The sequence below is a fragment of the Echinops telfairi genome, unplaced genomic scaffold (genome assembly GCF_000313985.2).
Source record: "Echinops telfairi isolate 266 unplaced genomic scaffold, ASM31398v2 ScPeMD7_7405;HRSCAF=8443, whole genome shotgun sequence".
Classification (NCBI taxonomy): Eukaryota; Metazoa; Chordata; class Mammalia; order Afrosoricida; family Tenrecidae; genus Echinops; species Echinops telfairi.
The window spans coordinates 3,041,577-3,064,167 of NW_022111305.1; the positions used below are offsets into that span (position 1 = coordinate 3,041,577).

Sequence of the window (22,591 nt, forward strand, 5' to 3'; positions counted from 1 at the left end):
ATATAATTATGCAATTTACTCTAAAATCATACAATATATGTACATTGTGTAATATAATAAATATCCTTGCATTTATAATCTGAAAAACAAACCTAAACAACAGGCACTGAAAATCAAGGGTGTTACTTTGAGGAGAAACGTGTGCCTGCCCCAGACAGGATATTTTATTTCTTTTTTTAAAAACTTCCCTGGTAAAAGAAGTCCTAGTGCTTTTCATTAATGTTGGTGGGAAATACAGAGTCATGAGCGAAAAGTGTTTTGGCTTGGTCCTCTGGGACTATTTGTGCACTGGCAGGTCCTGGTCCTGGGGGCTGACATCCTAACCTGCCAGTTCTGGGACAAGTGCTGGGAGTGGTCCCCACCTCCCAGCAGACTTAGTTCCGGTTTTGCTACTATGACATCTGGCCAGTAAGGAAGCAGCAAGTGCAGGGCTTCTTCTGCAACAGAGGCCAAAGGTGTGGGAGGAGAAATTCATTCCCCTTTGGTGACAAATGTAGTCCATCTGATAAGTAGGATGTGAAATTCTGATTGTCCTCCTGCCTCGGGGTCCACAGGTCAAGTAATTAGCCCGGCAATATTGAGCTACTTGTAACCAGCCTTGGCATAGTCACCAGTAACCCAGTTGAGTCGATTTAATTTGCAACCTTGTAGGATGCACTCCTTTCCCCACGCCTCTCACAGAGGCGGCGGCGAGATGCGGATCCCTCTGTTCTCTGGTCCTGCGCCATGCTCCTGAGATTGTCCAAGGGCTTCTCCAGTGGGATGTGTTGCTTAGGATTCTCATCTTTTAAAGCATTGTCACTGGTACCAAAGAAAAACCGTAATTGCTACAGGCTTGTCCAGACCGCTACCCGGGAGAATGATTATGGCCCATCTGGTATTGCAGCCTGAAAACCCACCATTCAGAACACCACACTTTCCGGGTGATGGAGTCTCCAAAGAGCAACACGCGAGGCCAAAGCAGGTTGCTCCGGCAGATGGCCGCCTCAGAGAGCGCCCAGACGGCGAGCCGGGTTCACGCCGAGGACACAGGCCAGACTGAATATTTTCAATGGCCTTTTTATGCATGTAAAAGTTGGACAGTGGATAAGGAAGGCCTAAGAAGAATTGATGCATTTGAATTACTGCACTGGTGACGAATATTGAAAGTACAATGGGCTGCCAAAGGAACCTGCCTTGGAAGAAGTACAGCCAGAATGCTCCTTAGACGGAAGAATAGTGAGACTGGATTGATTTGACGATGCCTAAAAACAAGAACTTTCTTAGCTTAATTGCTATTGTACATATATCCCACCAAAAGCTCTTTCTTTATTTCAGTCAAGAACTCTGTAACCATTTTCATTATTTGGTTGGAAATTTCAGTATTATTCTTAATTTATGTTCTTTTTTTTTGTTTAATGAACTTTTTTATGTCAAGAGATATTTTTCTTCACACAAGATATACAGAAAATATTTTCCTTTTAATTTTGATTCTTGTAATATGTGTGTATACCTATTTAGTCCTACTCTCTTTCCTACACCTGTTCAGCTTCATGTCAGTCTATGCAGCCACTGTCTGTTGCTGGATTGTATATGTAATAGTATTTACCTTTGTTGGCTTTAAGTCTTGTGATTCTATTAACGGCTTCTTTTGCCACGGTCATTTTTTTTTTGCTGAACTTTTTCTTACTGTATACTTCCTCCCACTTCAACGATAACATTTAAATTTTCTAATTATTTGGTTAATTCAAAATATGAGCATGTTTTACCATTCTAGAAAGCATATTTTTGGCACTGAAAATAGTAAAGTGCATAGGAAACAGAAAGAAGTTATTACAAGATGGATAATCTGGGTTAGAACAAATATGATAATATAATTTTGATAGTAAGCATATACAATTTGTGCCAGATAAAGAAAATAAAATAATGTGGAAACCTTTACTCTTTAAAAGTCTAAACTTTAGTGCCAAATACTGTTAGTATAGTGCTGCTTTGTAAGAAATATGATTAATATATGGAATATCTTTTCAGGCTAGGAAAACTTATTTCAAATATTTGACCTAATTTTTATCTATTGTCATCATAATTGATATTTCTTACCAGTCTCCAAATGTCTATATGTATTGGAAAATCCAGAAGTTGCTTGGTTCTTCTTTTATTGATGATGTGAAGTTACAGATAACACTGGAATGAAAAAATTGTGGAGACTGAACTGTGTAATACAACAGTGTCTGCTTACCAAGCTGATGGGCTCTGTGTCATTTCTGGTTCCGAGTCTAATTACTTTAAAGTTCTCACAATGGGCCGGATTGCAATACGAATTCAGCAAGTTTTTCCAGTTCCCTTGAGAAGCGGTTGACAAAGCCTGTCGTATAGAAACGGACTCATTTCCAACTATGAGGGCTAATTGCGATGTGGAATGCAAATGGATGTACAGTCAGCAAGTGTCAGGCAAGGCTGAATCATGATTTTTCTCCTTTTAAAGATTATTTGTCTCTTTTTCAGCCTCCTCATTTCCTTCCTCAAGATGTTTCGAGTATCTGGCAATGTTATATAATGAAAGGCACTCTTAACTAGAATCAGACAACTTGTGTTTTGATCTTGGCTCTTACCATCCTGTTAAGTGACTTTGAAAAAGAAAGTGAGCCTCATTTCCTCATCTATACATGGACATCACAAACATCTCACAGAATCAGGACTCATGAAAACCAGGCGTTACTTCTCTGGGGGCTTTCAGGCCTATTGTCTTCATGAAAGCAGATTGTTCGAGCTTTGTTCTGTGGTGCCATTGATTGGGTTTGAACTGCCACCCTTAAAGGTTATAATCGAGCTCCAATGATTTGTACTAGCCAGGGACCTAGAAGTTAAATAGAGGTGGTATGAAATGCTCCATAAAATAGGTTGTATTAAAAAAAAAAACAGGTTGTATTTTCTGACAGTGGTTTTATTTTCCCTATAAATAGTAATAAATAATTCAATTGCTATTTGTTCAAAGTATAGGATCTGAACAAGCTCTCTGGCTTTGAATTCTCTATCAATTACTAGCAGCCTGACCTTTGGTAAAACATTCAACTGTTCTATGACTTAGTTTACTCATTTAGCAATAGGAGTAAAAATTTCGCTACTTTTGACCATGAAGAGGCTGCTATGCACAGTTTTGACGAGGTCCCGTGGACAGGCAGACATTCCTGTCAGAGGAATGAGAGAAACTGGTGGGAAAGTCAAGTCAGGTGAGGGGATGGGAGCAGACATGTCTGAGAGAAACAAGTGCGTGTCTGTGGGTAGAAAAGGGGGAAGGGCTAACTTCAAAAATTAACTAACAATACTTTTAAGGACCCTAATGAAGGAGTGTGCCTGGAATATGCACCTGATAAGCCACATTGGCATGTGTTTCTACACACATCCTGGGGACCCAGGCAAAGTGCAATAGGACACTGGGGCATTGAATCCTGGAACTTCAAGGTACAAAACATTCTCTAAAGGCCATACCAGAGGGATCCTATGTGGAAACTCCACTAGGTGAGTTAGACTCTACTTCCAACACAACTGCAACCTGAGAATTTAAGCCTGAAAAAATCGTGGCGTTTGAAGAAGTAGAAGAGAGCTATGCCAAGAGTACAGGTGGAAAACCACAAACGTTGACTTACTGGTACATCAATGCCCTACTTGCTATATGAAGATATGTATTATTCTGGTAGATCTGCGATGGACATTGTCAGCGAATATTATTGTAAATTTTGCCTGACAACCAACTCCCATTGTTAATGTAACTATTGTCCACTCACATAGGATTGATTCTGTACAAGTGATTAATTCAGGTATTGCAATATGCAGTTAGTTTACACTGGTCCAATATCCATCTCTCAACAGTGTTTTAAAAATTAGTACTAGGGGCTAATCAATGACTATTAATGGAAGATACGTATGTTCCAGGGAGATGATCTATATGATTCTCTACACAAATTAACAAGAAGGTCTCAAAGGGGAGCCAGAGGCAGATAAAAAATATATATCAAGGGGAGGATTTGTTGCTCACATTAAATCCTAACTCCAATTTAATAATAATTCATTTTTATTACTCTGCTCTGCTCATCCACGTAAAGGAAATACAGAAGAGATGGGTGCTCTAGCAAAATGTGGTGAAGAAATTAGATGGTGCACAGCTATCAGAATAGCATCATGGGGCTTAAAGGCTTGTTTCCAAACAAGCAGCCATGTACGTGAGATGCCAACGAAATGCACATGGAAGAGCACACCAACATCCATGCATCACATAATCCAAAACCAAAGAAGGGAATCGTGTCAGAGCTTAGATTGTGAGATTTTAGTTTGCAGAAGGATATGGATGACAGGGGGAGCCAAGACCAAGATACATTTGTGAGGTCTACATGGGAAATAAGCCGCCAGTAATTCCCCTCTCTCCATACTGGAGGGATGGAATAAACTGGTTACCAGAGTGCTGGGGAGATGACTGTAGGAGATCAAAATGGTAAAACTTTGACCTTCTCAGGTTGTGGTGACCCCCCAACCATAAAATTATTGTCGTTGCTACTTCATAACTTTAATTTTGCTACTGTTATGAATCAGGCCACCCCTGTGAAAGGGTTGTTCAACTCCACAAAGGGGTTGCAACCCACAAGTTGAGAAATGCTGCATAGACAGGGAAGTGTTTTAATCCTATTGAGCTAATTTTTAATCCACTATTTGTATAATGACGAACCAATTTTATTGCTGTTTACATTGACCTATCCCATCACTGGACCGTAAATGATTACATTTATTTGCCTAACTGCCATTTTCTACTAGCAGGGGCTTGTTTCTTCCTTGGGGAAATGTAACAAACTTCTCCAAAGAGCGAGGGCAACTTTAACAAGGGCAGCTGTTAACAACTTCTCAGGCTTTAGGGGAAAATCTCTCAGTTTTTGTTTTTTTTTCCTTCACGACCAAGGAAACATGAAGAAGCTCATTTCACCACAGTGCCTCAGTTGCTTTCATATTAAAAAAAATTTTTTTTTTGCCATGTGGGCAAATGATACGGACCCATCAAATTTAATGTGTTCAAAATTAAATTAGTATTTTTTGTTGAATTTACTAATCTGTAACTGTTAAACTATGTGAAAGTTTATCTTTTATCATATAAATCTTATATCAACTTCACAAGTTGAGAATCTTTTCCATTTGCATCCTCTTCTATAACCCAATGGTCACACACTATGTTCCAAGTCCTCATAGTTTCTCCTACAGTCTTCTTATAAAATGTATGCTCTTTCTCTATATTTATGTCAGGATAAACTTCTTTTATTAAAAGCTAATTTTATTGGGGTTCTTACAACTCTTATAACGATCCATACATCAAGCATATTTGTACATATGTCCCCATCATTCTTTTCTAGACTTTTACTTTTTATTGAGCCCTTGGTGTCAGCTCCTCTTTTACCCCTCCCTCCTCCCCCACCCTGGTGAACCCTTGATAAATGATAAATTATTATTATTCTCATATCTTACACTGACCACTGTATCCCTTCCCCTATGGTTTCTATTGTTCTTCCCCTGAAGGGGTGTGTGGGTATTTAAGTGTTGATCATTGCGATAGGTTTTCCCTTCCTCCCATCCTTTCCCCACCTTCCCACTACCCTTTTGGTATTATCAATCCCATTCCTGTTCCTGGATTTCTCGTGTTATGAACTCTTGTGTTACTTTAGGTAGACCAAAAAAAAAAATCTACAGAAACTCATATGTATATACAAAAGAGTTTTATATAAACTGTTAGTGTACATTAAGAAAGCATCCCAACCCAGTGCTGTCCAAGCCCATAAGTCCAACATTAGCCCATATGTTCGACCCCAATCTACAAAGTCCTCCTCAATCTCACCAAACACACGCAATGATGCCAACTGCAGGAGGAAAGCAGAATCAGTGAGCGTAGAAGCATCTCAGCATTGGCAGGGGTCTCCATGTGGCTGTTCCAGCACCCAGGGCTGCATCCGGGTAAGTCCATGTGGCTTCTCCTCAGGGATGTCTTGCAGGAAGTGAGCCTTGCCAGCTGAAACAGGGAATTAGCTAAGGCAGCTGCACCCTGGTCCAACCATCAGAGAGCAAGAGACCCGCGAACTAGAAAGGTGAGGCTCACGCAGCCATTTATCTCTCTACCCTTCAATTAACCCCACATGTGTTTATCGGCCAGGTTGACACAATACACCTTAACTATCTCAACTCGTATCTCTTATCTGTACCTGTGTACATGTTCCAGTCTAGTCTGAAGTGAGAGGCAGCATTGGGGTCATTATAGTGAGGGCTGAGAAAGCTTCAAGGAAGCAGAGGAATATTGTGTGTTTTATCAGTGCTATACTGCACCCTGGTTGACTCATCCCTTTCCTGTGACCCCTCTGTGGGGGGTTGTCCCATTGTCTACAGATGAGCTTTGGTTCTCTGCTCCAACCCCCCTCCTTCTCAACAATATGGTTTGTTTGTTTGTTATGGGTGTTCTGATGTCAGTTACCCTGTCCCAATGACACCTCATGATCGCACCAGCTAGTGTACGTCGTCCATGTGGGCTTGTTACTTCTCAGCTAGATTGCCACTTCAAGCCTTTAAGACCCTACATGCTATATCTTTCGATAGCCAAGAACCATCCACTTTCTTCACCACATTTGCTTATGCACCCATTTTGTCTTCAATGCTTGTGCTGGGAGGGTGAGCATCACAGAATGCCAGTTTGTTAGAACAAAGTGTTCTAGCACTGTGAGAGGGCAGGAGCTGAGGCCCGAAGTCCATCCACTACATCAGTCTACTGCCATATAAATATATGTACATAGGCCAAGACCTATATATTTTTTAAGTTTTTATTTTACTGGGGACTCATAGTTTTTGTCACAATCCATACATATATCCATTGTGTCAAACACCTCTGTGCATATGTTGTCATCGTCTTTTCCAAAACATTTTCTTTCTACTTGAGCCCTTGGTATCAGCTTCTCATTTCCCCCCTCCTTCCCCCCTCCCTCTGCCATATCTTCTTGATAATTTATAAATTATTATTTTTTCTATCTTTTTTTTGAGTGTTGAAAACATTTTAATTTGTTAAAAACATTTTAATTTATCATCCTCCTGCAGACACCATTCATTTAAAAATCCTTGCCAGGCCCAATAAGAAGTTTCATGTCCTCCGGCATTCAAAAAAAGACTTACAGGTTTAAAAGCAACATTAAAAATTCCACGATTTTAATACATTATACCATAGAATACATAAAGCTATTAAAAATGTCAATGTCACAAGAACACTCGATTCAGCAATATTCATTAGTGGGTAGGTAGATTCCCTGTGCTGACTATAGCAGAGATATTTTACAATCAACTTACGATGTAAGAACACCAGTCAAAAACACACAGATATCAAAAATGCTGTTTTGTATTTGACGTATGACTATCAAGTTACAAGACTGACTTAATGCTTTTAGTCAGAGGACATTAAAAATATTTTGCTAAAGGGATAATGCTCCTATAAGCAAGCAAAAAAAAATCTATATGGAAAGGACTACGATTTATTGCAAAGAATTATTATATAGTAAAGCCCACAGTCAATTTTAAAAAACAAATTTGAAAATGCAATGGTTTAGGTCAAAGTCACAGTTACTTCTTGGAGATTTCAGGGCTATCAGATGCAGAAGAATGTTTTTCCTTTTTTTGTCTTCTTTTTTTCCTTTTTATGATGTTTTGCGTTTTTGCTTTTTTTCCCTTTCTTCTGAGATGTTTGCTTTTTCTGCTTTGAAGTATCCTCTTCAGTGGAAGTGGATGCGTAGGACCTTTTCCTTTTTTTTTTAATTTGGTTTTTTCTTTGCCCTTTGTTTCCCTCTCCTCGTCTTCATTTATTCTTGTAATGCCTGTAATTTATTAATTCTTCATTCTCTTCATCAGTATCCCCACTGCTCGCGCTGCTGACATCCAAAACCATGTCCCTTTCAGGGTCTACTCGGAGGAAGTTGCGGCATTCAAAAGACAGATGACCAGGGTAGCCACATTTTTTTACAGCCTGCTCTGACATTGTCCTTGCTGCATCCTGGGCCAGCCATGGAGCCCCGGATTGCCGAGGGCGGACTCCCTGTCCTCCCGCCTCTTCCTCCTGCGGGCGCCTCAGAAGCTCCGCCGGGCCGGGCAGCGCCCGCCTGCCTCCACCTCTGGCTCCGGTTTTTTTCATATCTTACACCAACCACTGTCTCCTTTCACCCACTTTCCCGCTATCCGTCCCCCTGGGAGGGGGTGGCATATGTCGATGATTGTGATTGGTTACCCCTTATTCATCTCCTCTTCCCTTCCCCTCCCACTGCTCCCCTTATTGGTCTTGAGGACTTTACCTGTTTTGGATTCTCTGTGTTATGAACTCTTATCTGTACTAGTGTACATGCTCTGGTGTAGCCGGATTTGTGAGATAGAATTGGGGTCATGATGGTGGGGAGGGCGTGGGGGGGGGCATTAAAGAACTAGAGAAAGGTTCTGTATTTCATGGATGCTATATTGCACCCTGACTGGCTCGTCTCTTCCTTGGGACCCTTCTAATAGGGGTGTCTAATTGACTACTGATGGGCTTTGGGTCTCCACTCTGCCTTTCCTCTCATTCCCATTGAGATGATTTTTTGTTTGTTTGTTTGTTTTGTTTTGGGGTTTTGATGCCTGATACCTGATCCCATTGACACCTCATGATCACACAGGCTGGTGTGCTTCTTCTATGTGGGCTTTGTTGCTTCTCAGCTAGATGGCTGCTTGTTTATCTTCAAGCCTTTAACACTCAAGATGCTATATCTTTTGATGGCCAGGCACCATCAGCTGTCTTCACTACATTTGCTTATGCACCCATTTGTTCTTCAGCGATCGAGCCAGGGAAGGTGAACATCACCTTAGTAGAACAAATTGTTCTTGCATTAAGGGAGTACTTGAGTGGAGGCCCAATGTCCATCCACTGCTGTATATTTTATAAATAAATATGTGTACATAGATATATTCCCTTGTCATCATATATAAATATATTTACATATATACATGCCTGTATTTAGACCTCTATAAATATCCTTTGCCTCCAAGTTCTTTCCTCTGTTTCCTTTTTTTTCCTTCCTGTCCCACTATCATGTTTGGCCTTCATTTGGGTTTTGGTAATTCCTCTCAGCTGCATTGCCCTTGATTGAGCTGCCACCAAGCATCCTATGCCCTCCTCACCATCGATTTTAGATCACTTATTCTTCCCTTGTCCCTGGGTTTGCTGGGACGCCCCTCCTTTTCAACCATCTCCCCTCCCCCTGTCTCCCTGGAACTGTGGGACCCATTGTTCTCTCCTCTGGATTGTTCATCTCGCCGATCTTGTCAAGATAAACATGCATAGATAATAATACGTGCAAAAACAAAGCAAACCAAAACATAACAAAAAAAGACAAAAAACAAATCAACAACAGCTAATATAACAAAACAAAAAATAAAGAGAAAAAGAAAAAAACCCTCTAATTTATGGATTAATGTGTACACACATGTGCACACACCTCTGTTAATACCTCTATCCATAGCTTTGCTTCCTAGATCTTTCCTCTGCTTCCTTTGACCCTTCTCCTGTCCCACTCAGGATAAACATTGGACAGGCACAGTATTATATGACCATAGGTCAAATTCCAAAATCCTTACCATGTCTTAGTTCATCCATAAACTCCTCTCTCATGAGCTTCCACCTTTATTCCTCCCCAGTGTCTACTCTTCCTCCTATGTTCTTACCATAATGAACACATTTACTTCCCACTTCAGTGACAGTGTCTCCATTTCCCATGACTTGTATATTACACACACTACTGAAAACTCTTCCTTCACTCCTTTCTACCTTTCTCATGCACAAATGTTGGCTGGATAAATTTCTTATTCCAAAATTCTCAGCTGATGTGCATCACCTCCTATATTAACTCTTCTTCAATTTCCCCTGGCTGCACTGACACATTTGCTTGCTTCAATATAGGTTATAGAGGAAAAAAATATCCCAAGTGGTTTTTAAAAATTCATTCTTTTATGGAACTGCAGCATTGTGTACATACATCTACCACAGTACTTTCATCATACTTTCTGTTTAATTGTCCATGTTCCACTTTAGAATATTAACTTTTATAAAGAATGAGTGTATTTTAAATTTCCCCTCTCTGTAACTATCCTCTCTGGACCATAGACATAACACAGTGTTGCTGAAGGCACACATGAATTAAGTTATAAATGGTTGCTGCATAACTGTGGAAAATGAGTGCAACATTGGCTTTCATCTCTTTTCTCATCTGATTTCCTTCAGAAGACAGTTTTGTTTTTTTCCCTAACCTGGAGGATAATCAGTCGTAGTATTTCTCTTGAATTGTCTCTCATTGCTCCTTTGAATCTTGTGATTCCGCCTTACTCTGCTTAGAATTCATAAATCCCTACAAATTGCTGGTCAATAGAATCCACTTCAGGTCATAGACCTCTTAACCTGTAGAAGAATCTAAAAAAGAATGGAGTGGATTGTGTCTAATATCTCCTCTTAAAAGCTTGCCTGTTTGTAGTAGAATTAAAACTTAGGAATGCATAGTTAAAGTCTTTGACAGCATGAACTTCTCAAGAGTCTCAATGGTAAAGCACCCCAGGGAAAGACCATGGTGGATATATTGAATCTACTGCCCCTCCTGGGGGTCACATCCCTTTTCAAAGTCCCAACTTGAATTTCTATCCAGTTTGCTGGAGAACTTCAATTCCTGTTCCCAGGCAGGAGTTTGCTCCTTGGATTCAATGGGTTCTCCCCATAATTTTATTATTTCTAAAAAACAGGGTAGGGGAGTGAGTTTGTTTTTAAGTAATATGTTGTTCAACGTTTTCTGCGGTGATGTCTTTCAGAAATACATGAATGGAACAAAGTAACAATGAAATTATTCTTCCCTAACATTCTAGAGATTAATGTTTTTCAATATTCCCATAAGTAAAATAGGAGGTACAGCTATTTGGCTATCTCTTGTATCTAGTAAATTTAGAAAATGAATCACATTTCCAAAGACACTCACTCCCGTTTTCATTTTTAAGAGGAGCAGGGAAGTAAAGTCTAACCTCATGTTGAGAATGGAAGTATTTCCCTAAGTGCACAGCCTTACCATTGCGCACAGCCTTACCATTGCGCACAGCCTTTGCTCTCTTTTCTACTTTGCAAAATAACTACCTTGTCCTTGAGTGGAGCTTCTCTTTTGCCTAAAAAGGTTTTTATCACTCAAGTAAGAAATATATTTCTTATTAGAGTTGGACAAAATACTTTAGTTTTTCTACAGAGGAAGACGGTGGGAATTTACTTCTGCATGGTTCATGGTGAATCTAGATATCTGTAAGGCTTAAAAAAAACCCAAACAAACCCTATTCAGATAATAGTACAGAATGGTTGGACACTATTTTTAACCTTCAAAGTTATGTGTCACTTTAGTTAGTGTATCACTCTGCATTTCCATCATTCCATCTATGCAATGTGTCTTTGTGTTTCCATGTCTCAGAAGAGAGGGTTGAACATAATAGTTGCCTAGAGGCTTCCCCACCCTCCTTCCCTCTATTAAGAAAAAGTGGGGTTGCAGGACCCAAAAAAGGACTTCTGAAATAGCAAAGAAATGCCTAGAGGAGAGAGAGAGGGAGAGGGTAAGGGTGGTGGGTGGAGGGAAGGAGAGAGAGAGAGCGATCATTGATCAAGCAGCAATGAACCCCTGATCCTTTTTCTTGGCAAGAGCTCTTGGGATATTTCAATATTAAGTTAGGCAGAACTTACGTGATAAAAGAAGTCATCTACTATTCCTCTAGTACCTTCTGGAAGAAACCAGAAAGGATTTAGATATACATAGCTTCTTTTAACACAGAGGGAACGAACTCAGATATAAAATTAATCTTACAGAATGACAGTGATAAAACTGATATTTCTTACACAAAAAATTTTATGGACTACTTGTAAGTTAAATTTGCATTTACTAACTGCAAGTTTCTTAACCACTCTAGGCCTCCTGTTCTCATTTGTAAATGAGCAGGTGAGTTGTAGACTGTCATTAAGAATCACCCCTAAGAAAAAAGGCCTTAAAGAGATAGGAAATAAAGCACAGACCAATGGCTATCCCAGTAGATTCTGAAACTTGTTCTTCAACACAGAGCAGCTAAAGCTACTCTATGAAATAAACAAACTGAAAAGAACATTTCAAGGGGCAGCTTCAGAAGGAAAAGTAAAGCATTGTAAGTAAATGTCCAAAGACCTGGAGTCAGAAGGCCCAAAGTGAAGAACAAGGTGAAAGAATGAAGACAAAATTGAGACCTGGAGTTGCAGTACTACAGGAACCTGTTAGTTAAATATGGAATGCAGCAGGAAGCATCAGGCAAGAAAGCAGTTAATGCAACCTTTATTCACATTGACTTACTAACCACTACAGCCAGTGGTGAAGAAACTGAAAAATGTGATCCATGTTTTGAGGTTAAAATTAATCAAACATGCAACCAATTGAAAATTAATTGTGATTAAAATGCAAAAAATTGAAACTAAATGCAAGGATCATTAGTTGGAAAATATAGTGTTGGTGATAGAAATGAAGTTAGAGATAACTTGATAGAATTTTGTAAGACCAGTGATGACATTATGGCAAATATATTTTTTCCAAAACAAAAAAAAAATAGTGACTAGCCACATGTACCTTGCTAGATAGAATACACAGGAATCAAATTGACTACCGCTGCGGGAGACAACGGAAAAGAGAAATATCAACCAAAATAAGGCCAGGGACTGTGTAATGGAATATCGATTACTCATGTACAAGTTCAGGGTAAAGTTGAAGTAATTTCCAAATAAGTTTGCAAGAGTCAAAATACAACCTTGAAAATGTTCCAGCAGAATTTATAGAGACCATCTCAATAAAACATCTGATGCATTGAACACTAATGACCAAAATCAGATGAGTTATGAGATGACATCAGGAACATTTCATATTAAGAACGTAAAAGAACATTAAAACGACTGAGAAACAACAACAACAAACACCGGAGTAAATGTCCGAAGACACTCTGGAACTTGTTCTTGAAAGTGTTGTTAGTTGTCATCCAGTCAGTTCCAACTCACCGTGTGACCCTGTGTAAAACAGAGTGAAACGCTGCTGCGCTCTGGGCCACCCTCCCAACTGGTCCCATGGTTAGCCACTGTTGCAGCCACCATGCCCATCCATCTTGTCAAGGGCCTCCCTTTTTTCATTGCCCCTCCACTTTACCAAGCATGGTGTCCTTCTCTATGGACTGATCTCTCCTGATGACAGGCCTGAAGTATGTGAAATGAAATTTCGCCGTCCTTGCCTCTAGGGATCATTCTGTCTGTACTTCTTCCAAGACAGATCTGTCTTGGCAAGTCCTTGGTACTTCCAATATTCACTGTAGTTTAAATACAGTTTTTCTTTAGTTTCCTTTATTCAATGTCCAATTTTCGCATGCATATGAGGCAATTGAAAATATCATTACTTGGGTCAGCTGCACGTTAGTCGTCAAAGTATCATTTTTGCTTTTCAACACTTTCAAGAGGTCTTGTGTGGCAGATTTCGGTAATGCAATGTGTCATTTGATCTCTTGGCTACTATATCCATAAGCATTGATTGTGGACCTACGCAAGATGAAATCCGTGGCAAATTCAATCTTTCCTCCATTCATCATTAGGATTTTGTTCTTTTTGACTCGAGTTGTAATCCATACGGAAGGCTTCAATCCTTGATCTTCATCATCAAGTACTTCAAGTCCTCCTTACTTTCAGCAAGCAAGGTTTTGTCCTCTGCATTTTTCAGGCTCTCTGGGTAGTTTCCTGATTCAGCTGGCAAGGCTCACTTGCTGCAAGATATCCCCGAGGAGAAGCTGCATGGGCCTGCCCTGATGCAGGCCTGGGTGCTGGAGCAGCCGTGTGGAGACCCCTGCCAGGGCTGAGATGCTTACACGTTCACTGATTCGGCTTTCTTCCTGCAGTCGGCATCGGCATCATAGTGTGTGTTTTGTGAGATGGAGGAGGATTTTGTGGCTTGGTGTTGGACATATGGGTTAATGGGTTAATGTTGGACTTGTGGGCTTGGGCAGAACTGGGTTGGGATGTTTTCTTGATGTGCACTTAACCTTTATATAAAACGCTCTCTTATACATGAGTTTCTGTGGATTTGTTTCTCTACAGTACCCAGACTAACACACTGTCAATAAGACTTCCTCTAATCCTGATGCCACACTCTTCTTCATATAATCCAGCCTCGCTGATGATTTGCTCAACATACAGATTGGATAAGTATAATGAGAGCATACAATTCTCTTGCATGTATTTCCTGATTTTAAACCATGTAATATTCTCTCGTTTTGTTCCCACAACTGCCTTTTGCTCCATGTGCAAGTTCTACATGAATACAATGAAGTGTGTTCTGGAGTCCCCGTTATCCCAAAACTATCACAGTTTGGTCCCCACCCCCAGTCAGTCCTAGGGCTTTGAGGCTCGACTTGAGGAGAGTCCCTCTGGGACATGGGGGTGCAGTGAATGGTATGACCCTGTGCTGGGCATGTCTACACAGTAGAGGATGCTGGGCCCCTCTAGGGTTTCCCGTATGAGCTCCAATAAATGTCTTCCCTTTTGCTTAAAAAACAAAAAACTATCACAGTTTGTTATGATCCACAAAGTTGAACTTCTTTGTGTGGTTAATGAAACACACTGAACCTCTTTTTTATATTCTCTGCTTTCAGCCAAGATCCGTCCAACATCAGCAATGATATCCCTTGTTCCACGTGCTCTTCTGAATTCGGCCTGAACCTGTGGCAGTGCCTTAGCGTACACCTTATGTTAAGATGCACTGGAGCTGTAATTGAATGCTCTTCAGCAAATTTTTCATTCCATGTGATATTAATGATATTGTTATATAATGTGAGCATTTTATTGGTTCACCTTTCCTTGGATTGGTTACAGATATGCTTCTCTTCCAGGCAGTTGGCCAAGTAGTTTTCTTTCAAATTTCTTCCATAGTCTGGTCAGTGAGGACTTCCTGTTCAATTAGTATTCCATCAATCCCTGGAGACTTGTTTTTGGCTAATGCTTTCAGTTCAGCTTGAACTTCTCCCTTCAACACCATTAGTTCTTGCTCATATGCTACCCCTGAAATAGTTAAATGCCCAATAACTCTTTTTGATACAGAAACTCATGTATTCTTTCCATCTTCTTTTGATGTTTGCTACATCTTTCAATATTTTGCTCTTAGTATCTTTCAACATTGTTACATGAGGCTTGAATTTTTTCTTTAGTTCTTTCAGTTTAACGTTTGCTAAGCATGTTCTTCTTTTTTGGTTTTCTAACTCTAGGTCTTTCTTACCATATTTCATTATAGTATTTGACTTTGTCTTCTTAAGTTGCTCTTTGAAATGCTCTGTTTAGTTTTTTTTCATTTCATTATTATGCCCATTTGCCTTAGTTATGATAAGATTAAGAGGAAGCGTCAGAATCTTTTCTGACATCCATGCTGAACATGTCTTTCCTGTCTTTAAAATGACTTTTTGCTTTCTTCATGAATGCTGTTCTTGATATCCTCCCACACTTTATCAAGTCTTCTGTCATTAGTGGTTAAGGCATCAATCCGTTCTCGAAATTCAGGTGTAACATACTCAAGGTGGTATTTTGGCTCTTAAGTACTTATTTTAATTTTCTTCAATTTCATCCTAAACTTACATAGTGCCATTGATGGTCTGGTGCACAGTCAGCCCTTGACTTGGCTTTATCTGCTAAGAGTGAGTTTCTTGGTCACTCTTCTCACAGATGTAGTCTATTTGATTTCTATGCATTGTGTCTGTAAAAATCTATTTGTTTAGTTGCCTTTTTTTTTTTAGCTTAGTTGCCTTTTGTGTTGTTAAAAATGGTAAAATTCTTCAGTTTCCACATTAATAGTGTTAGTGGTTTGTGCATAAATTTTAACCATTGTTGCATTGATTGGAATTCCTTGTGTGTGGATAGACATTACCCTATCATAGACAGCTTTGTACCTGTCTTGAAATGTCCTTTTGGATGATGCCATTCCTCTTGATTTTGTTATTCCTGGCATAGTAACCATGTGGTTTTTTATTCAATACCAGTTTATTTCAGCTTACTATTGTCTTGGATATTAATTTCTGTGCATTCAATGTCTTTTTTTACAACTTCCAATTTTCCTAGTCTCATATTTTGCACATTCCAAGTTTGAAGGTAAGTTAGCTCACAGTCATTGCATGTTTGAGGCCATTGTTGCCGCCGTTGTTCTGGTCTCTCATTGAGGGTCTTCCTCCATTTTGCTGACCCTGCATTACTAAGCATGGTTACTTCTCTAAAACTGGTCCCTCTTGTGAACAAGTCCAAAGTACCGGAGGTCAAGTCTAACTATCCTTGCTTCTAAAGAGAATTCTGGCTATATTTCTTTCAAGATAGATGTGTTCATTCTTTTATTTATCCATGATATATATTCAATATTATTTATCAACATCCTTCCTCAAATTCAACAAGTATTCCTTAATTATTGTCGAGCTTTCATGTGAATGTGAGGTGACTGAATATATCATGGCTTGGGCCAGGTGCACCTTGTACCTTAGTCCTCAATCTGACATTGTTGCTTTTTAAAAAAAAACACTTTAAAGAGGTCTTTGTAGCAGATTCACTTAATGAAATTTATTTTAAAAACATGAATGTGTCAACATAGAATTTTAATTATCACGCTTACCACAAACTTGAAATGTCACAAAATATCAGGATTATATGAAGTAAACAATTGACAGCATCTTTAGGGAACACATCTTTTCTAGTATAAACACACATGTTCTTATTCTCATAGTTATTATGTGTTCAATAAATTCTAATGGATAATAATATAATATTTTGTAAATTCAATTTTCTAACTTTCTATTCTCTGGGGAGTGAGTTTATAAACTACTTTTGCTCTGGAATTAGTCTTTTACCACTTACTTCTTAGTGCCTTAAAAGAGATTTTTCTAACAAATGGTCCAAAATGTGCCAGTAATAGATGAAATGTGCTTGGGAGGATTCCCTCTGCCTGCAAAGCCATTGGCATAGGCTAGTGCAGATGAGAGCGTCCTCAATCCGGGAGAAGCTTCATTCAGCTCTCCCAGTGGTCTGTACATATATTTTTTCTAATATGTCTTAAGATGGAAAAGTATGATAAGAGTAGAAAATTAATAAAAATTATGATTTACTTCTGGCTAATGGTTTTGACCACCATTCATCTATTATGCTGTCATATTGTGGTGGCTAGCATGCTGCTGTGTGGTGGGAAGCTATGCTACTGGGATATAAAATATCATTAGAGTCACCCAGGGTAGACAGTTTTATCTTAGCCATTATTGAGCTGAAATGATCTGGCAGTGGCCAGTTAGATTCTGGCAATTATATGGTTTACTGTACTGCACTGATAATGACAAATTCAAGAGGAACAATATAATATTTACCATTAGAAAAAAAATCAAGATCTCCTTTGAAGTATAATACTGCCTCTTACAGGAAAATATGAATACACTGAAAAAGAAGACAAATTAATAAATTATTACTCAAGTGTATCCATCAATCACTGAACCTGATGATGAAGCACATGAAGAATGGCACAAGCTGAAGTTGATCAAACACAGAATCCACATGCACTGGAACATATGGGGTGATCACGTCATCGAATTTTGGTAGCACTAAAAGAAAAATGTCCATAAGACGAATGGATAAAGAAATTTAAACCACCAAATACCTCACGACATGAATGGACCGGAGAACATTATCCGAAATGGTTAGACAATCACAATAGAACAAATGCTATATAAGACTGCTACTCTAAGCATAAAATCCAAGACAAAGACTTGCATACCAAACGGAACAGACTTTGGAGGCTCCCAAGGAGGTGAGACAGAGGTGGGAAGATAAAGCAATGCCAACTAGAGAGCTGGCAGGTATAGACTTGGGTGAAAGTCCATATGAGGCAGAAGAGAAATCTCTGGGATTGAGGCGAAGATAGGATAGCTTACGGGGGTAGAAAACAATGAACGCAGAGTTGATGGTCTAAAATATAAACCCTCATCTAATTCTCAATAAAATATCACTTCAAAAAGTATAGTCATGATTAATAATCACAAGGGTTGATTCTTCTCAATTGCTGAAACGACAAGAGAAAACATTATATGCCATTACTTTTCGTGCTGGTAGTGCTCCCGTAAGCAGGGCGAACTTTCCTGAAATCCGCTGGAGCTGCTGTAAGAAGTGTGGCAAGCACCAGGCCCACAAAGTTACCCAGTACACGGAGGGCAAAGGTCCTCTGTGTGCCCAGGAAAGCAATGCTATGACGGGAAGCAGAGTGGCTCTGATGGGCAGACTAAGCCAGTTTTCCAGAAGAAGCGAAAACTACAAAGATTGTGTTGAGACTTGAATGGGTTGAGCCCAACAACATTGGCTATTAAGAGATGCAAGCCTTTTGAACTGGGAGGAGGTAACAAGAGAAAGGGCCAGGTGATCTCAGTTTCATCATATTTTATTGGCAAAACAATAAAATGTTAATGTTACATTTATATATCTATATTTGTGCCAATGATTCTAATCAACAAAAGGAAGGCATGCAGAAAATATATTTAGAACAAATAGGAACACATAAAAACAATATTTGAGCACAGCATTAACATTATCTTTATAAACAATATTTTATGGGTAGTTAAATATACAAGTATATTTTTAAATCTGAATGAATGTTAGCATTCAACCTCTCTGTAAAAAATATAAAGTATCAAAAGTAATTTGAGAAAATTGCAAATCTAGTGGTATAAAAAGGGCATGAAGATGCCATCTGGCATCTGCTTTCATGCAAGGGGTGCTGGGCCAGGTTGACGAGAGAAACAAACCCAATGACACCCATACATGTGTAAGAAAGAGCTTTATATCCAGAAAACATGCCAGCCCAATCCAGCTCAAGTCTGTACGTTTTCAGACTCACACAGCCACATGCAATGATGCTGAATGCAGGGCGATCACAGGCTGTGGGTGCAAAGTCGTGTGGATCCGAAGTCGGTGGAAAACCTTGGAGGGCTCCAGCAACTCTCAGGGTGGCCAGCATGCAGGAAAGTCAAAGAAGAGAGAGAGCAGGAGGTTCCCTGGGCCCTCCTTTTGAGAAGGTCATGCCCACAAGGAGGTATCATCAGGCTGTGTCCTGATTGACAGCTTGGAGACCACCCCGACATTTTTATATATCTTCAAATTGACTTGAAATTATGCAACTACTGCAAGGGAGAAGGAGACAAAGTCAGCATCAGCTCCAGGCCTATTTATATTAGGCAAAAAGACATGTCCCCATTCTTCAATCTTCTGATTAATTTTGACACCAACCATTCCTCCCACAGCACTATTTCTGTTGAGTTCCATCATTCATTGCGATGCCACACAAAACTCGAAACCACTCACATTTATGAGCTTTACTAGGGTAGTTACTCAAACCCAAACCCCACTCACCGACATCGAGTCAATGCGGACTCACAGTCACCCCCTGTGGGCTCCTGAGACTAACTATTTATGGGAGTAGAAAGCCCAGTTTGATGGTTTTGAATTGCCAACCATGTGGATCACAGCCCACCTATGAACCACTACACTACCAGAGCTCCATTGGGTAGTTAACCAGTTACAGTTCGGGGTCAGAAGTGAGCAAGACACTATTCTGCAGTCATTACAGCCTCTTTCTGGTCATGCTGGTAGGCCTCTGTGGTCCTTACCCTCTCAGTGATGCAGATCCTGGGCCTCTGCCCTACTCAGACAATATTACAACTCTCTTTTGGGGTTGCTGATAAATGCCCAAGGGCACTTCATTGTACCATAAGCCTTAGCTCCAAGGCACTAGGCTCTAGCACCATGGCTCAGCAAACCTGGCTTTCTCAATTAGGTGCCTGCAAACAAGCCTTGAACCCGAAGGCACTCAGCTCTACCCAGTTGGTGGGCTAAGAAGCCCACTGTTCTGTCTGGTGCTCTGGTTTAGGTCCTGCTACTGCCTCTCGTCTGCAGCTTCTCTGGTGGAACCGCTTTCTGTCTCTGGACTGAAGAAGTTCACAGGGTAGGGATGTTTGGATCCGAAGGACACACACTATTCCTAGACTCTCTTCATGATCACAGAGTGTCTCCTCCCTGATTCTGAGATGACTCATTTTATAACAGCAAGATGGCAAAATGGAACAATCTCCCCATTAGATATCCATGTTTTTATGATCATAACTAACCATTTTAATTATCACTCAGAGCTGAACCATATAATCCTAGTAGCATCTTACCATACCTTCTCTTACTTAGACCCATCATAAAAAGAAGAAATGCATGCAATCAGTGTGTTTGGTGGGAGTAAACAAGTTATTTGGTGGGAGTAACCAAGACTATGCCAGAAGAGCCATATCAAGGAAATCAGTGAACCACAGGAGGTAGCACTCCTAATAAAATAAAAGTTAGATCTTCTCAAGGTTAACATTTTAATTAGAAACACTAATTGTTTTAAGAAAGAAAACACAATCAAGCAATCAAAAATTATGAGATTAAGTTGTTCCTTTCTGTGATAGGAAATTTGAGACTTTGTATAAATAGGTAATTTGTTTTTCTTTTACAAAACAAACAGAGAAAGTCAGTTTCCGAGCACAAGATTAATAATTTTCTTCACAAAGATTTAATACGATACAATTTTAATTATTGTATATTATGACTTCTGCTTCTGGCCATGGTGAAGTAAGAGATAGCAGATTAATTATTGTACTGGGAAAGAAAAGTCTGGACAAAATATGGAAACATAGATTTCAGATATTTGAAAACAGAACATACAGGAATGAATTCCCCAAGAGAAGGGAATATAATCAAGTATTTCTGGATACAGATTTTGGATCATAGTGTAAAGAAGGAATCCAAAGCAAGGTATGGTGATTTCTGTGAGTTGAGGAGACAGATACTGGATTACTGAATTACTGAGTGATTGGTGTGACTCGCATCTGAAGGGCAAATTCTTGGACAAGAAAGACCTTTTTACATTTAAGGAGAAAATACTACTAAATCGGTCCAAATTCCTCTAGAGCCTAAAAAAGACAAAATAAATAGATAAATAAGTAAGTAAAACTCATTGTATGTAAATTGCATGAATTTGATAGCAAAATCTAAGAACATTATTCACTCATATACATTATTTTTTGACTCATGAACACTGATTCATTAATCCTCACTAAAATAACAACAAACTGAATACAGAAACATATGGCAAGAATAATATAGGAAAAGTTGGCTACATTTTTTTCAAAAATTCAATCTGTTCAATATTAATATCTTTATATACTATTCCCAATATATTTGCCTATTCACAAAGTGTTTGAGACTATAACTGTTGAAAAAGCTTCAGAAACATGCTTGGTAAAATTAAATAAAAACCTTAATATTATATTATCAAAACCTTAATAATATATAAACCTTTTATATATTAAGAATGTAAACTGTCATGGATTGAACTGTGTCCCCACAAAATACGTGTCAACTTGCCTAGACCATGATTCTCAGTTGTTTGGCAGTTCTATGGTGATTCAACATCACAGGTATGTAATTACGTAATCATTCCTCATCATGTGATCACCTAATCAGCTGTAAGGGCTTTAAGGTAAGATGCCAATCCCTTACTCATTATCACAGCTCTGCTCATAAGTAAGCAGTTTGTCACTGGGGTAGGACCTGCATCACCTTTTATCTTACAAGAGATGAAAGCAAAGAAATGTGAGAAAGAGGGACCTACTGCTACCAGGAAGGGAGATCTGGGAGTGGTGTCTCTGCTTTGGACCAGGTCCTTGCACTGGGGACCTCCTAGACTCAGAGAATGATTAACGTCAAGACAGATGGAGAACTCCAAGGAACACCAGAGCCCCAGATGCTGAATGGAGAGTAGTAACTTCCTTCTGAACTGTGAACCAAGAGAAAGTTTTCCCTTACAGCTAGCATCCCGAGTTCAGACTGTCAGACTGCTAACCTGGAAGAGAATAACCAAAAGCTATGCTGAATGGCAACATGTTCATAGCTTCCCTTTTGGTAGTAAAAGAGAACAAGGATGTTATATCAAACATTCAATACTGTACTGGAGGATTAGAAAAATACTGCTAATTTGAAATGAAGCATAAGAGAAAACCTTCTGACTACATTAAAGGTAAAACCTTCCATGAATTTTGGTTTTGTGTCAACGTGGTTGGTCTAGGATTCTCAGTGGTTTGGCAGGTGACGTCTAGTAATCCCCCATGGTGTGACCTAACATAGTCACCTCGGTAGTGAGATTTTCAGTGAGCGACCAAAAGTTGTAAGAAGATTAGGATGGGGGTGCAACGCCCTTATTCAGGTCACAGCCCTGATACAATTGAAAGGAAGTTTCCATGGGAGTGTGGCCTAATTCCTATGTAAGTGGACATTGTGGGAGAGCTAGCCTGCTTTTTGCTGGCTCTGGGTCCTGCATCTGGAATACTGACCTCTGATTCTTTGAACTTGAACAATTAATGGACTGCCATATAGCCTTTGGATCCTGGGAGCCATCAGCAGTCTGCCATCTGACATACTCAAAGACCT

General features: G+C 39.5%; 3 pseudogenes; 1 reads left to right on the plus strand and 2 right to left on the minus strand.

Moving 5' to 3' along the window:
- Positions 1-240: 240 nt before the first annotated feature.
- LOC101663109 lies at positions 241-1,015 on the minus strand (annotated as a pseudogene).
- A 6,593-nt stretch (positions 1,016-7,608) lies between these two features.
- Positions 7,609-8,048, minus strand: LOC101656198 (annotated as a pseudogene).
- The window catches only part of LOC101663431, a 153,555-nt pseudogene continuing 139,010 nt past the window's right edge, over positions 8,047-22,591 (plus strand).